Source organism: Lissotriton helveticus, chromosome 1_2 (genome assembly GCF_964261635.1).
Source record: "Lissotriton helveticus chromosome 1_2, aLisHel1.1, whole genome shotgun sequence".
Classification (NCBI taxonomy): domain Eukaryota; kingdom Metazoa; phylum Chordata; class Amphibia; order Caudata; family Salamandridae; genus Lissotriton; species Lissotriton helveticus.
In genome coordinates, this window is record NC_136058.1 from 430,297,125 (window position 1) to 430,310,730 (window position 13,606).

At 46.2% G+C, this 13,606-nt stretch overlaps 1 protein-coding gene across 3 annotated transcripts in view; it reads left to right on the forward strand.

The window, feature by feature from the left end:
* The first annotated feature begins 2,380 nt into the window (after positions 1-2,380).
* The window catches only part of LOC144807639 (uncharacterized), a 108,898-nt gene continuing 97,672 nt past the window's right edge, over positions 2,381-13,606 (forward strand). The window contains exons 1-3 of one of the 3 annotated variants that reach the window (XM_078673261.1): positions 2,381-2,488; positions 6,156-6,223; positions 7,860-8,141. The gene's annotated coding sequence lies outside the window, so the exon portion shown is untranslated. Of the gene's footprint in view, positions 2,489-2,720; positions 2,917-6,155; positions 6,224-7,859; positions 8,142-13,606 lie in introns of those variants that run through there. The other 2 variants (XM_078673262.1, XM_078673260.1) reach the window with 2 other exon arrangements.

Consider the following 13,606-nt stretch of genomic DNA (forward strand, 5'->3'; position numbering starts at 1 on the left):
AAGGGGATGTGTTACATCTATGTATGTTGTATTGTTATGTACCTTTAATTGTATTAGAACACTGTTGTAGGAATGGGTTAGCTCGTGATAAGAATGTTGGAGGGAGTGAAGAGAGCAGTTACTAGTGACCGCATCTCGGGGTTTTTTATCTGCAATAAACTTTATCTTAAATCATCAATAGTGTGTCAATTCCACTTTGTAAAAGTCAGAACCTCGAGTCTGTCAGGTAGACAGACATCTCAAGGACTGAAGCGATGTCTCATCCACTGTAGCTTTTATGTACTATCCACATGACTGCCACCTGACACTACTGGCTGTCTCACAGTACTACGCTGCACTGGGTCTGGCCACACTACCATCTCATAGGCACCCGTACTATTCCAGTAACTGAACTCTCCAGAGGAGCCCCTGGCTGCCTGGTTCCCTCTGAAGTACCCAAATGTCTATAGTGGACCTGGTTACACTGCCTACCACTGCCCAGTGCATGCAATAGGTACCACGACCACTTTGTATTTGTTTTAATTTTATTTTTGTCTCGGATTTGGAGCCCCTTTTAAGTTGGCATCACAGCCTGCACTAACTAAATGAAGGGAACGCTGCTGCTGAGAGCAGGGATCCCTTAGCCTGCTGGTACTCTAGGTCTGTAGCATTGTGGGCATCACAGGCTGTAGTGGTTACATTAGTAAGTGGCAGCGAGGCCTGGCACAGCACGATAGCCTGATGCCAGCACTGGCACAGTCCCATTTATTCATGTATGAGCCGCTTTCACGTGCACTTCCTTCCTATTTTGGCACCAACATTAAAGTGGCCCCATTATCGAACCATAAACCTTAACAAGCATTGGTATAGCCAATAGGTCTCGCCTTTGGGACCTTATTAAGTGTTTATCCATGCGACAGTTGATGTTGTTGCACCAAGGATATTGTGCTGCATAACTAAATACTTCTAAGTTTCCAAAGGGGAGACCTATTGGCTATGCCAATGCTTGTTATTTGTTTTCTAGTACAATATATACTATATTGTACTAGAAAACTAATAAAATTGTCAATTTAAATAAATGTGGAAAAATACTAGCTGTAGCGTCGTCTTTTGCTTGTGGCAAAAATAAATGTGGATAAATATAGAAAAAATGGCAAAAAAATAAATACCATAAAACCGGGAACCCTAACTATGATAGAGGGGACTATGTGAAGGAGTAGAATATTTTCGAGTAGTGAAATGCCCCTCCCCTGTTCCTCAGACCAGTAACACCCACTCATCTTTATGATACAATGCAAACTGTGTAAGAAATTTCTGGTTCATACTTGATATCTCTATCTTAGGAATTAGTTGTTTCAAAGATAAATTGCTTTTTTTTTGTCAGTGAATCTTTGTTGAGAGAGGATGGTGGTTACTGTAAACAAAACACCAAAGCCTGAAAGAGGCCGCTATCTTAACCTCATAGCTGCTATGGAACGTCCAGCTCCAGTGCTGGACGTTCCATTGCGCAGGTGCAGTTCGAACGTTCAGCACTTAAGGGGTTAATATTAGAACCTACAATTCAGTCTTGTTCGAGGATATAAAACCGTATCAAATATAAGGAATAAGCCACAGTCACAGGAAAATTAGAAATAAGCTGTTCCTTCAATTGTCGCTTTGACACATGACCTATGCCTCATTGTACTTGATCTGGTGTTTAAAACTCCGTGGTATTTACCTCTGTTTACTTTGCTATCTAGCACGTTGTGGATTTGAAAAACTGCAAATAAATTATTTAAAAGAATAAATAAGCTGTCCAGTTTAATTGCAAAACTGACAGAAATACTCATATATTCATTAAAATACCGATATATTCATTGAAATACAGATATACTCATTGAAATTCAGATATGTTCTTTGAAATACAGACTGTCGCTTCCAGTTGTCACCTTTCTGTAAACACTCTCAAGTCCTTTACGTCAGTGTTTGGAAGATGCTCATCTGAAGTGAAGCTATAAATACTTTTTCACAGCGGCAGCCAAGTGTGAGGCCCTATACTTGAACTGTCTGACCCTTAAAAACATTCATGTCTGTGACATCTGAAATCCCAGGTCTTTACAGGTATAAGTGCTTGGTTGTGTGAAATGTATTCACTGCTGGAGCCTGGAGGCAGCAGTTCCGTCAGCGGCCACTAGAGGGTGCTCCTCGCCTGCTGATGAAACCCACTGAGCTGCACTTTGTATGAAAGGAAGATGGGTTTCCTCTTCCGGGTCAGCGGCGGCAGGGACAGCACGAGCAGCGGTGGTGACATCACTTCCTGCCTCTCCTGGTTTGTCCAGCCTGCTGCAGAGGAGGAAGGAGCCCTGTCTGGTGGGCAGTTACCTCCATCTACAGACCCTCACAGACCCCAGATCTTCCCTTGCCCCCCCTCAGACCCCAGATCTGCCCTTGCCCCCCTCAGACCCGCCCCCCCTCAGACTCCTGATCTGCCCCCAGGAGGAGGAGAGAGCCTTGACAGGTTTCTGCTCAGGTAGGAGAGCTGCTAACTCACTTACCTGCAATTTATGAAGATCCCCCCCCGCACACTCCCCCGGCATTCATGGTGACATCAGGAGAGCTCAGCTCCTCCTGCCGATGAGCCTGAGTGAGGAGCAGAGGAGGACAGGCCTCTCCAAGGGTGCAGAGGAGGTGAGGCCTGTCCAGGGGAGCAGTGTCTCTCTTCGGGGCCTGTGCATAGCTCCATGAGGCTCCGGGCGGAGTCAGAGGTGCTGTATGGGGGAATGAACTCTGGGCTCCTCTGTCCTTAATATGAATCCTTCACCGGGAGGTCTGTCCAGGGAGCAGAGGAGGTGAGGCCCGTCCAGGAGTGCAGAGGAGGAGAGGCCTGTACAGGGAGCAGAGCAAGAGAGGCCTGTCCAGGGAGCAGAGGAAGAGAGGCCTATCCAGGGGACAGAGGAGGTGAGGCCTGTCCAGGGGGGCAGAGGAAGAGAGGCCTGTCCAGGGGACAGAGGAGGTGAGGCCTGTCCAGGGGGGCAGAGGAGGAGAGGCCTGTCCAGGGGTACAGAGGAGGTGAGGCCTGTCCATGTGTGAACAGGAGGTGATGCTTTTCTGGTGGGGGGTTGCAGAAGAGGCCTGTTCTCTGGTGTGGTGCCGTGCAGAGGAGGTGAGGCCTGTACAGAGCTGGGGGGTGCATAATAGGTGAGGCCTGTACAGGGGGGTGCAGAGGAAGTGAGGCCTGTCTAGTGGGGTACAGAGGAGGTTAGGAATGTCCTGGGGTGCGGAGGAGGTGGGGCCTGTCCTGGGAGCTGCATTGTAGGTGAGACCTGTCCAGGGGGGTGCAGTGGAGGGGAAGCCTATCCAGGGGGTTGCAGTGGAGGGGAGGTCTGTCCAGGGGTGCAGAGGAGGTGAGGCCTGTCCAGGGGTGCAGAGGAGGTGAGGCCTGTCCAGGGGTGCAGCCTAGGTGAGACCTGTTTGGGTGGTACAGAGAAGTTGAGACCTGTGGAGAAGGGGTGAGGGGCAAAGGAGGTGAGACCTGTGGAGAGGGGGGAGGGGAAGAGGAGGTGAGACCTGTCCTGTCGGGGGGAGGTTAGAAGAGGTGAAGCCTGTCCAGGGGAGGCACAAAGAAGGTGAGGCCTGTCCAGCAGGTGCAGAGGAGGGGAGGACTGTCCATGGGATGTAGAGGGGGTGAAGCCTGTTTGGAGGTAGCTGCAGAGGAGGCGAGACCTGCCGCGGGATGCAGAGGAAGCAAGGCCTGTCCAGGGGGCTCAGAGGAGGTGAGTGAGGCCTGTTTAGGGGGGTGTAGAGGAGATGAGGCCTGTCCAGGGGTGCAGAGTGGGAGAGGCCTGTTCAGGAGGCTGTAGAGGAGGTGAGGCCTGTCCTGTGTTTGGGTGGTTCAAAGGAGGTGGGGCCACTCCAGGATGGATGCAGTGGAGATTAGGCCTGTTCATCCATGCGGGGTGGTCGAGAGCTGAGTTTAAGTTTGTTAATTGTTGTCCCAAGAGATTTATGGAATGAGTGTAAGTTGCTTGTAAACTGGCCAATTGAAGAGCCACAGAGTGAAGCGCCTCAAAATATTTTATTATATAGTACAAGAGATTAATGCAGAGTTACAGACAATATTGCAAAGGCGAAGACCGGGTAAAAGAGGGCGCATCTTTTAGCGTTGCATCCAGAGGTTAGTCCACATATCCAGCAAAATGTGAGGGGCTAACATTCCGGATGAGATTTTGTTTTACGCAAAGTTCTGTAGTGAGAATGTTGTTCCTAAGCAGAAAAAAAAAATAATGAGCGCTCAGACAAAAATGTTCCATACGGGTGACGATAGTGGTTCTCACGGATTGTATTCTTGTTTTGATTCTGGGTTTGTTGCTGGTGTGAATTTGGATATGCACGGCGTTGGGGTGCAGAGTAATGATGTTCAGTATGTGCAAGGAGGAAATGTTCCTCTGGGTCAGGGCCGGACTGGGAACCCAAACCAGGCCTGACAATTTTGACAGACCAGCCCCCTGCCTCTTTTGTTGCTGAGGGGGGCGATATAGCAGCACCACAGCAAAACCAGCCCCCAGTAACAAATACGTTTCCCAGCACTGAAGAATCAGCCCCCACTCTTCCAGCCCCTCGGGGAAACACCGGAAGCCCGTTACGGCCAGTGCGGCCCTGCTCAGGGTGTAGGTTTTACTGACAGTGGCAATTTAAATACCTCAAACACAAATAGTGTGCAGAATAAGACACGCTCCTTGCGATGTTTGCTGGAACCTGGGAACTGGAACATGAATCAGATGGCACAGAATGGGATGTCACAGTCAATGGTCCCAGCCCAACTGGCCTCTGTGCCGAGCATGCAGAATCAAAGGCAGATATATTGGAACATGCCTTCAGTCCCGATGGCCCCACAGCCCAGTGCAGAATAGAATGCCAAATTCTCAACAAATTCAGGATTTCAACAAAATCCTTCAGTGATTAATAAGGATTTTCCACAACTTGCATCTACACTAGGAGTTTCTACTGGACTGAATCAGACACAATGACTGTGCCTGAGACGGGAGAAGGATTGCATGCTTGGTGCCGTCCTAGAGGTCACCCAGAGGGGCCCTTTTGTAGAAGAAGTAAATGGGAATCCAGCATCACTTTTAATCAATAAATGTGCCTCCCGTTCCACAGTCAGACTGACGGGAGCTCCCAACCCACCCCTCTTGGGAAAGGAGTCCAAGTTGTAGGCATTTCTAATAAACAACTAGTAAGCTGTCAGCAAATGTTCTCGTACAAATTGGGTCAATGATGAATGGCCAGAAACGTATACTGTGATTAAGATCCAGTTAATATGTTAGGGAATTACCTTGTAAAATGACTTGTGGCTTTTTGGGGAAGAGTCACAATTAATTATTCAGTTTGTAGGTGTGGTTTATTAAATTACATTTTGGTGTGCCATGTTTTCATGACTATTCATTGATTGCTGTCATTTTTACCTCATCGTGAACCATGTCAATAATGTGTTCTCTCTGTCTAAAAACGTAAGAACTTTTCCTTGATTCCTAACTGAGCAGATTCTATATCAGTTTGCTATTTGATATTATAAAAAAAAATTCTCATATTTTAGCACACATTTGTTGTGTGTGGTCTGTCTATTGACTTTACAGCTGGAGTTATTTCTAATTCTGGCTTTTGATATACTTTAGAGGTTACCTTTATGTGATCCTCCTGCAAATATTATGATAATTATTTCTCTGACTGAGTAACCATGTTTATGCCTTCAGTAATTATTTGAAACCTTTAATATAGCTTTGAAGCTTGTTGTAGCTCCAAAGGCAAGGGTCTTTACCAGGGAGCGGTCCTTTAATGGGCAGTATCGCCAGCGACGGCTGACTATAAGGTCATTACACTGTTTGCCCCATGAGGGCAGAATGTGTTAATTAATAAAACAACGGTGTCCCAGAGACCGAGGGGCTTGAAACACCGCCGGTACTCTGAAACCTTTGTTTCAAAGCTGTTGCTGTGAAACTTGAACAGTTAACAGCCGCATGTGAGACCACGGTGGTTAATTGTTGAACATTCACAGCAATAGCTGTTAAAGGAGGCTGAAGTCCGCCCCTGGTTCTCCCTGGGCTCGGTTGTTTTGTAAATCCAAGACGGTTATTTGTAAAATGTGATGAAGTGTGATTGTCGCCTGATGCAAAATTATTTCTTTACTTCCTTTCAAGGTATTCTGGGATGACAGGCAGTGCAACGTGGCTGCCACTCTTGGGGGAACAAAAAAAATAATTGTCAGGTAAGGATTCCTATAACTTTATGTTTCCTTTTCCTCTGTTTCTTCTTTCTCTCTTCCTTTTCTTGATCTCTGTTTTTTTAGTCTCTTTAGTTCAACTTTTGACTCTCTCTGTGCACTATTCTTGTTGTTATCAAACTTCTGATAATAATATGATGGAGCCACATTCCACTCTTGGAACATGTTGGGGGTGCAGTGCAGGCCCAGTTCCTTTTTAGGTCAGTTTTGCCCAGCAGTTCCTTAACTATATCACATTTGTCTCCTCCTCTACACCACGTGATGGTGGTTCACCCTGATTAGAGGTGCCACGCTGTTGCGTTGCTACTGCGTTTAGACAGTGACTGTGATTTTAAAATTTTATTGAATCATTGTGTGCGTTCTAATTGGGGGAATGTTTTAAAAACTATTATAATTGCTTACTTGTGTGGGGTTACTGCATACTTTCCAGGTACTCTTCTGCTTTTTAGGTCGAAGCACGACCTCTGCTTCAATGCGAAGCATTGATAGCAGAGTCTGCTTCGACAACTATTGTGATCCGTTATTGGGAATGTGGACAGGAAAGGGTGCACGAGCGCAGAGTAGCTCAGTTTTCACCTCGTGAGCGCGCACGGCGCCGTGCCCCTCCCCTGTCCACATTCCCTTGCGCAAACACTCTACACTCATGCATGCGCACATACACAGGCATACACAGGCACACACACACTGCATACACACACGCAAACACACAGGCAAGCCCACGCGCACACACACAGACACACGCACAGACACATTCGAACACACGCGCGACCCCCACCCCCACCCCCACCCCCACCACTTACCGGGCTCTTTCGGCGTGTTCAGTGTGTCATCTATGGCAGCGCTGGTACCAGGGGGCAGGACTTCACTTCCGGGGCTCCCTCCAGCACCTGGGACCCCGGGATGCGGAGAGGCCATCAGTCGGCCGGCTCCACTTCTTCCTCGGCAGCGGCGGCTGTGGCGGCGGGCGGGACTTCCTGCCGGATTGCAGGCCCCGCCCCCGTCTCAGGCAAAAGTGCCTGACTTCCGTTTTTTTTTTATTGGCTATGAGTGTTCAAACTGAAACGGACATGAGACTGGCGAAAATGCAAGGTGAGGCTGCGCAAGAGCGAGGACACGGGCGGGCTGCAGGCGCAGTTGTTTTGGCCAGTGCTTTTTTATGGAAGGGTTGCTATACTATGCTGCTCAGCGCTGGGTTGCCGACGGGCTGCTGAATTGGAACAGAATCTGAAAAGTACGTGGGTTTTCTTTGTCACCCCTTATTTCAGCCGACCGGTTAACTGAGAAACATAAACCTATCTTTAATTGACCCTGGAAATAAGAACGGTATATTTATTGTCTATGCTATTGATAACATGAAATAATTTTAGGTAAAGCCAGGTTGCTTCTAGCGTACGAATTGTTTATCCCCTGTGCTCGTTTTGCAATACGAGGGCAAAGTCGTGTAAAGCGTCTAAATGCTGTCAGATGTGGGGTTTGAAGTGACCATGGAAAGTTTAAGAGGAACTGAGTGGGAGCGGCTGACTTTCCTCTGGCTGTGGAAATTGTTGCTCTTGCTTCGATGTGCTTTGTGAGCAAAAGATGACTTTGTTAAGTTTGCTCTTCTTCTGTTTGTCTTTTTCAGGGTTGGAGACGCTTTTGACTGAAAGGGAAAACCTGGAACAGCCTCCGCCGGTGTGTGCATGGTGACGGAGAAACCTCACGTGCTAGGGGGGAAACCCCGACATCTGACCCGGGCCGCTGACTCACCAGACTGACGTCATCTGTGTACAGTCCCGCGAGGAGGCTACGCTGGGGCTTCTCGCGCGCCGCTGGGACCGGGAGATGCGGCACCATGACTTCTGTCGTACAGCAGAATGAGCTGGTTTTTGAGTTCGCCAGTAACGTGATGGAAGATGAGCACCAGGTACTGTCTGAAAAGGCATCATGATACGCACATTTTCATCGGCCTGTGTTTTTTGTGGTAATTGTAAACGGTGGTTAAAATAGAATCACAGAAGTGTAGGTACTCGCTGTTCCAGCGTACCTGTGTGTTCTTGAGAAGTGCAGGTCCTTTCCCATTAAAAGTATTGAACTCCCGCTGATAAGTGCAGGTGCTCGACCTTTCAAATTAAAAAAAGTGCGAGCACCTGCCCATTGAAAGCACCGGTCATTGAAAGCACCGGTTATACAAGATGTCTGAGACCAATATTTACACCAAATGATTGGTGCAAAGTGATAAGCCGACCCAGTGCGTTCTTTGATCAGAACACAAATTTGACGAGGCTGGTTAATCATGACCAGGCCCACTGGAATTATGTGGCAGGGGATGACAAAGCTATACTGCAGGGTTGACTAAATTATGTAACAAGAAAAGGCAAATTAAGCTGTATGATGCGGCACATAGTATAACCTCAATATGTTGTTATCTTTACAATATCTGGTCAAAATTTCACCTCATTAGTACCAGTTTGACACTCGAATACAACAATAAGCAACACAAAGGTGACTAATCAACCTCTCCAAGTGCCTTCCACTGTGCAGCATCAGATACTGCTGCGTTTTTTGTAACTTTTTTTTTTTTCAAAACCAAGTTTTTTGTAACTTTTGATCCGTTTGAGCTACAAACAATTTTTTACGTCGAAATCTTCAGATTATGCAGCAGATGATGCATTATGTTGTAAATCTATAATTATGTGGAAAATGACACAGCTGCAAATCACATAATTCCAGTGTCCTTGACCATGACAAAAGTGTGCAGTGAGGGGGAAGAGACATTCAGAGACATTCAGGCCGGTGCTTCTGTCATCCTTCATTAGGCCAAGGATGACGACTTTTGTGGAGAGATACGCTGTACCATCTTTATTATAGAGACCAGCTTAACATGCTGTCATTAGCAGTGCTTAATTTACCAAAAAAACATAAGTGGCCGGTCCAAAGTTTTGCTTGTGAGTCCCGCTTGCTCTGTCCAGTACTTGGGTTGCGGTGAACAAAGGCTGCCTGATCTTGATTCCATCTCATGCCTATTTCTTCCACTCCCTAACCTAAGCTTCCTGTCTCTTTATCTCACTTTTTCAGGTTCTTTCTCCTTCTTTCACTGTTTTACTATCTTTTATCTTTCTAATTTTATCCCTTTTTTGCCTTTGTCTCTCTTGCTCTGGATCAAATTTTGATGATGAAACATGAATCCTGTTGGCACCTGCAACCACTGGCACAAATTAAGCACTGATGGATGGAAATGGGCACACAATACGAGTAACAAATACCAGAACACTAGATCTTTTCGCAGACCTGAATTTTATTTTAGGTTGGGCCCTGGTGTTTTCTATCTCAATATTATGTGCTTTGACTCCAGTCAGGAGCACCAGGGCTGGTCAGGGGATAACACTGTATTAACTGTTCAGTTGCATTCATTAGTGCACCCTGATACTAGAGTGCAAAGCATTAAACTAAGAAGGAGCAAAAGACGAAAGTATCAGCTGTGTAGGTATAGAAAAGTGATGACAGATAGCACTTGGGTTATCCAGACTACCCACAGCCCATTCTCTTGTTCTAAAGTAGACATCCTTTAATCTCCATCTTTGGATTCACCTGCCATTCCCTGTACCCTATTATGTTTACCACAAGCCCCTATATTTTTGAATTATGTTTGCCACAGGCCTTTACATTTTGGTAATTATTTTTTACATAACCTCTTCTTGCCAGACAGTCGTTTACTACATTAACACTCTTTTTGTCAACGAATAAATTGCTTTTCGCCTTCCCCTGAGATAGTCGAATCTCACGATGCCTAGTTCTTGGAACAGAAGTCCATTGGAATATGCTCTAGTCCTGTACTTTATTTATAACACAGAAGAAGGGGAGTATCTGTCACATTACCCCTCACCTTCCAGATTATACCTATTTAAGTCTTTAAATTGTTAATCATAGACCTGCTAGAGATGCGTGGATGGCTACATAATCTGAACCTGCGAAGTACCATTTTAGGACATGATCTGAGCACAGTTTGGGGTTCATTGGTATCCTGTGAGGTTGCAGAGTTGAAGTGGCTGTAATTTACAACTTTAGCAGTGGTTATTTGTTTGGCAATGGATTTCTAACGGAATGTGTAGCTTTTGGTGGAAAAGGAGCATCACTTTTTAAGGTTGATGAATTAAAACTATGTATCACAACAGTAATAGAGTACAAAACAATAATAACGCAACAGGATATAGGACGATTGTATCGTGGTTTTTGTGTTGAGTGTACTGTTCTGTTGTTTTGCATTATATTCTGCTATTTTGCTTCGTTACTGATTTGTGTTCGCACACTGTTGTGTCAAACTGTTTTGTTTCATTGTGTTTTGTTGTATTCTGTTAGCATGTTTTGTACTGGTATGTTAAGTTGTGTTCTGCTGTTTTATATTTTTGCATTTTTGTGTTATTCCCTTGCGTTTTCTTTCGTGTTGTATTGGTTTTTGTGCATTTTATTTAGTTGTTTTACTGTACATCAATTGCATTCTGAATGTTCAAGTATACCTAAACACGGTTATCGCACAATACAGCTGCCACAAGCCTACTTTCATTACACAAAGGCAAGAGAATATGCACATCACCCACCCTACAATGTTTTTACCAGTGAAGACATTTGATAGTGCCAACCAAAAATGTTCTGTGATGCAGACTGTGGCATCTGGAAGTGGACTGCGTGAGTCTTATAGTGGAAAGGAGACACTCTGTGCCACCCGACATTAATTTTGAATTCCACGTTAATAACTCCCAAATCTCTCACAGTTTAGTGCCAGCAGTACACTCCCCCCCCCCATCTCACTGCCTAGAGTCTTTCTGTCCACAAGGCATGTTTTTGGACGTCTTCAAATTTAGCTGAACTATGATGTTATTTCGTTTCTGTGTCACATACTTATCAATTATATGTCCCTGTAGCACTTTGAAACAAGAGCAAATCACGCAACCTCAATATTTTGAGTTTTCTAAAATAGCATATCAATATTTGTTTTACTTCCTCCTGAGTATCAACCCTGTTCAAGGTTTTAGTGTAACCAAAAAGAGGCACCTTTTTTAGGTCTCGCCTGGAATAGCTTCCGAAGGAAGCGTCCAGGTTGGAGACTTATAGTTATCTGTCTCGAGGGAAGGACGGACGAGAAGGTGTACGAGCTTTCCTTCTCCTGGATTTGACTGCGTGCACGCGCTTTGGCTGTGTAAGCGTGATGTCAGTTTCGTTTTCTCGAGCGCGATCGCTTTAATTGAATTCTTTCGTTTTTGTAGACTGAATGCTTTCGTTCGTTTTTGTCAGACACTCGCTCACACACACACACCCCCTACCCCACAGTCACACACACGCACTCCAAGACACATACACACACACACACGCACGCACACACACACACATACACAGGCCGCCCCCGCACGCGCGCGCGCGCACACACATGCTTCCCCGCCCCTTCGCCCGCCCGCAGCTCAGCAACGCACTCACCGGCTTCCTCTCCTCAGCTGCAAGGCCCGGCAGCAGGACTCTTCTTCCCTCCTTCGGCACCGGGGCGCAGGGTAGGCTCCTGCCTGCTCCGGTGCTCCCAACACGGCTCCAATCGCAGCTCTTCCGTGGGAGGCGGGGTAGGCTCCCGCCCTCCTACTTCCTGTTTCCGGTTGTCGCGCCGGCCTGCCTGACTTCCTGGTCGCAGGCCGGCAGAGTGACGAGGATGTTGGATTTGCGGTATTTATTTATTTAGTTATTTATGCATTTTTATATAGCGCGGACTTTACCCGAAGGCGGTATTTATTTATTCATGTATTTATGCATTTTTATATAGCGCGGACTTTACCCGAAGGCGGTATTTATTTATTCATATATTTACGCATTTTTATATAGCGCGGACTTTACCCGAAGGCGGTATTTATTTATTCATGTATTTATGCATTTTTATATAGCGCGGACTTTACCCGAAGGCGTCGGAGGCTTCACAACAGGAACAGAAATGAAACATAATGAGAAACATTACAAAAGAACAGGTTGCAAAAACATTCGTTACTTACATAAGGTAATAGTGACAATTGTGAGCAACCAAAATACATGAGGTAGTCAAAAGTGCACAAGAGGAAATGAAAGTGACAAGTGTGCAGTTATAAGCGAAAACAGAGTATGACTAGAGGTATAGTCCTGCAATAAGTGCTAGACACTCAGGCTCAGGAACAAGCGTTACATGGGCAAGGTGGCACTTGTGCAAGTATCAAAGGTAAAGACATGTGAGAGGTAGCAGCCGTGTGTTGCAAGGGCAGAGTGGTGTGTGCATGTTACAAAAGGGCACCGAACACCAGTACATGGAAAATACTGCAAAAAGGCAGACCCTCCAATCACAGGCATACACTGGGAAGGCACTTCCATGGTCATGGAAAGTAGAAATTATCAGTAGTGGAAAGTCTTCCTCACAATAGCAAGAGGACGTGAATTACTTTTGGAGGTGTCTCTGGAGGAGGAGAACTTTGAGGTCCCTTTTGAAGAACAGGTTATGCATGGAAATGTACACACCTCGGGGTGCACAATGCTTGTCTCAGGAAGTTCCCGGTGTCTCTGGAGAGCTCCCGTGCCCTGCAGTGTTGACTGGCAGCTATAACCTCTGACGAGTGTTCAGCTTCTCTTTCAATGCTGCCGGTTGGTTTGTGTTCCTGGATGTCTGGTTTCGGATGCGATTCTAGCGCCTCGGACCCGCTTCTAGCGCTTCGGACCCTCTGTCTCTGCTCCGAAACTCAGCAGCGCTTGGTTTTGCTGACAGCTCGTGACGTCATGCAGATGACGACTGAAAAGAGACACCTTCACTCTCTGTCTCCTCCCCTGTGTCTCTCTCTCTCTCCCCTCCCTTCCCTCTCTCCCCTCTCTCTCTCTCGCTCTCTCTCTCCTCCCCTCCCTTCCCTCTCTCTCTCTCTCCTCCCCTCCCCCCAGCCCGGAATACAGTACCACTGTGATCACAAAATTCTTAAGCACCCTGCAACACTGGGGATTTACAGGAATCCAAACACCAGCGTAAAGTACTCGAACAACAATAACGTTTGTCTTATAAATGTCGCAAAAAAATGTTAATATTTCACTTCTGTTCTTGGGTTTTCGTGAAAGTACAACACATATTGCATTACAAATGCTATAGGTGTTACATTTGTGAAAGTTAAAACTATTGGCATTGTAAATGACAAAGCTATTACTTTAGCTATTACTATAGCTATTTTCACAACCAACACATAAATAAAAAAAATGTAATTCACAATACCAATGGCTCAAACTTTCCTAATGCGAGACCTATTGCATTGCAAATGCTTGTTTTTCATCTCGGGGAGGGGGGTTGTGGGGGTCTTTTGCTCCTTCCCCGGTCCACCACGGCTCGCCAATTGTATGGAGGGAAGTGAG